Below are 3,839 nucleotides of genomic sequence, written 5' to 3' on the forward strand. Positions count from 1 at the left end.
CTTACAGCGAGTTTTTATTAAAAACCGGGCTTCGCTGGAGCAGCGTTTCCAAGCCGAAAGCTTTTCTTCTCGGAGCCGTCGGGCGCTCCGGGGCTTTCTTCTCGTGCTAGGGAGGTTCCGTAGACTTGGGAGGGGTTTAGGGAGCCTAGAGAGAAGTTAGAGAGAGAAAGAGAGGCTTATGGTGTGAAGAAAATATGAGGAGTTCACCCTTGTATTTATAGGAGTTTTATAGTAAAGTAGTCTCTAAGCTTTGTCCGTAACTTTTGCATACGAGCTCCGTTTTTTTCTGTCTTTTTATCGTTGAGTTCCTATTAATGAGATATTCAACTTTCATTTAGACCTCGTTGGTTAATTCTCATTCTATCTCGGATTTACAAAACTGTATCGAATTCGCCGCGCTCGAAAAGTAGGGACTAAGCTTCGTCCATAACTTTCGCATACGAGCTCCATTTTTGTCTGTCTTTTTACCGTTGAGTTCCTATTAATGAGATCTTCAACTCTCATTTAGACCTCGTTGGCTAATTCTCATTCTATCTCGTATTTACAAAACTGTATCGAATTCGCCGCGCTCGAAAAGTAGGGACTAAGCTTCGTCCATAACTTTTGCATACGAGCTCTATTATCGACGTTCTTTATATCCACGCGTTGGTATTTACGAGTACTACAACTTTCATTTAGATCCCGTCGGCTAAAAATCGACCGATCTAAAATTCAGATTTCGGGCTGTGCATTACTATGCTAAATCTTAGAAAAATCATAACTTCCTCATACGAAGTCAGATTTGGGCGTTCTTTTTATCGATGTTCTTAGTTTAACATATTCTACGACTTTCGTTTAGATCGCTAAGGCTAAATCTCGCTCTATCGTAAATTCACTATTTACGCTTCCCGGTATCGTGCCGGTTCCGTCGCGAAACTTCAACGGGTCATAACTTCTTCGTTATAACTCGGTTTTCGGCGTTCTTTATATGTACGAAAACCTTGTAGCATACTCTACAACTTGGTTAAGATTATTTATTCTAAATAATCTTTTGTCGAAAAGTCGTTTTCGACCCCTATTGCCTCTAATTTGACTAGCCCAGATTTGCGGGCGTTACAATTATCTCCCCCTTAGGATGATTTCGTCCTGGAATCATCAACGAAACAGGGTCGTATAATGACTCCATACGTCATCTCTTCATCCTAGGTAATAATTATAACTTCTACATTCCTTCAATTCTATCTCTTAAACTCATTGACTGTAAGAGTACTCGATCGTGCACCTGCTCTCTACCTCAGGTTAGACTCCAAATTATGACCTTCAAGTCACAATCTCGATCCTTGCTGGATACGGACTTGAGATAAGTTCTTTTATTACTAATATAGATCGATGTATCATATTCTACTTACCTATCATCGTATGTTGCAACACTTAGACTTAGGTCTCTTAGAGTTAAATTCTAAAACAGACTATGCCTTCCTTCATGTTCTAATGTGATATAATCACACTTTAACATTAGGCATTTCTAGCCACCAACTTCTTTAACAACGAGTGCGATACTTCTATTGATCGCTTTGATTTCAACCGTTTGGTTTAAGTCGGACGCTACATCAAACTTGGTTCTCTGAACCACACAACATACTCATCGTAGTCGGACTCGATTCGATATGACCACTAGGGTCGGAATATCAACAATCTTCTTAGTCATTACCGAAACGATGGTAACAACACACTTGAATAAAACGAAATCAATTACTAGCTTCTTAGTAACCTTGTGACTTTCCCTGATCCAAGTGTGAGTCCTGTGCTTCCGGTAGTATAGGCCTCTACTACCATTCACACCTACTCATACTCGTCTCAGGTATTGTCCCGCAGTTTTCCAAGTCACCACACAATAAAATCATATAACAGCTTAACACATCAAATATCAAAACGAAGGTTTTTATTATTCCTTGAAACTATTACATAGGTGTTCAAGTTCACCCTAGACTATGCCTCTAACAGGCTACATCATACGATTCTATGGCTACTTCATAACTCGATCTTTGGATGTCAAGCCGTCACTCCTGAATCCTCGCATTGTCATCTGCTTCGTCAAGGATCATTTGAAATGCTCTCGCCTTTGGCTTTGGCAGCACATTTGACTTTGTAGCCCCCTCTCTCTTTGGGCAATCTTGCTTGAAGTGCCCTTCCTCATTACATTCGTAACACACCCTTTTATTGAATTTACACTCGTTGGCATAATGCCCATGCTTCCTACACTTGAAACAAGTTACTTCCTCACTGCATTTTCCAGAGTGTTTCTTTTTGCACTTCTCGCACCATCTTTCTTCACTCCCTCCTCCTCTAAACTTCCTGGTACTTGATTTGCTTCTCTCATCGGGCTTCGCAGACCCCTCAAACTTCCTCTTTTCGCCAACCTCGGTCTTATTGGCGGCTCTTCCCTTGATCATCTCCTCAACCGACTTCGCAGCCCAGATAGCTGCCTCCAAAGTAGGTGCCTGACGCACTGGCACTGCATATTCCCATGGAAGTCCTTTTACGTACTTGTCAATTTTTGTCAGCTCATCCGGAACAAGACGTAAGGCGAACTCCATCTTCTCTGTGAAGTTGTTGGTGTATTCATCAATAGACATGCTTCCTTCCTTTAAGGTAAGGAATTGGTTTTCTAGCTCGAGCAGATTTTGGGCTGAGCAGTACCTACGTTTGAAATGCACCAGAAATTCTGCCCATGTCAGTTGCAGGGGCTCATTGGGGCTCAGCGTCTTTCCCAAGGTATTCCACCATCGTACAGCGCCTCCTCGAAACTGACGCACTGCAAACGTGGTCTGTTGTTTTCCCTTGCAACCGCACGTCATGAAAGCTAATTCCATCTCCGAGATCCAATCCATGACCCCGATCGGATCCTCCTTTCCAGTGAAAGTCGATGGCTTGCAAGTCAGAAAATCCTTGTACTTGCATCCATTCCTCTTGACTTCGTCATCTTGGTTGTTTTGTCGAACTATTGGTGGGTTGACTTGACCAACAGTCCCACTGTAGTTTCCTTCCTCAGTCTACCCTTCGTTCAACTTGGGCTGTTCGATCTGAATAGTCGCTTCCTCTCGATTTTGCTGGAGAAAACGTCTGGTTTCCTCCATTTGACGATCCAACATCGCTTGGATCATCGCTTGCACTCCTGCCATCGTTATTGGCTCAGCAGCGACTACCACAACCGGTATTTGCTCAATCGTTGGGGGTTGATCTCGGTTCCCATTTGCATTCATGTTTCCGCTACGGGTTCTTGCCATCTTGATCTATACACCGAATAAGGTGAATCTAGACCTTTACTTAGGATTGACTTTTAAATCATTCTTATCACTCCGAAACGTTTATATGCTAGTTCTAATATCGTAGTTAAACGCTTAGAATCCTAAACACATAAGGTTTCCAGATCCGGTCGGCAACAGACCATAGATCCGAACAAATAACAGCATATTAGGCACAAGCATTTAGCACATAAAAGCATTTTAGGCACAATTCCTAAAATAATTTAGTGCTCACACCTCACAATCATCGCTTAACATTCTAAGTTTAAGTCTAGAAATAAATCCATATTCCTAGTTCACTTAAACTAATGCTCTGATACCAACTGTGACATCCCCATTTTCACGGCCAGAAAAGACCGATGTTGTTTATGCTTTATAAAAGTCAGAGTACTTCATTTTATAAAAATGTTGCGGAATTTGTTCCCAGAAAAACATGGTAAATACGTTATTAAAACATTTTCGAAGAAACGTATTTATTTCATTTTAAAACGTTTGGGATGTCATCGTTAATACAGAAACATAAGCATAAACAGAACTTACAATTATTTACACTAG

This window comes from Lactuca serriola, chromosome 9 (genome assembly GCF_051521515.1).
Source record: "Lactuca serriola cultivar US96UC23 chromosome 9, Lser_US96UC23_V15, whole genome shotgun sequence".
Taxonomy (NCBI): Eukaryota; Viridiplantae; Streptophyta; class Magnoliopsida; order Asterales; family Asteraceae; genus Lactuca; species Lactuca serriola.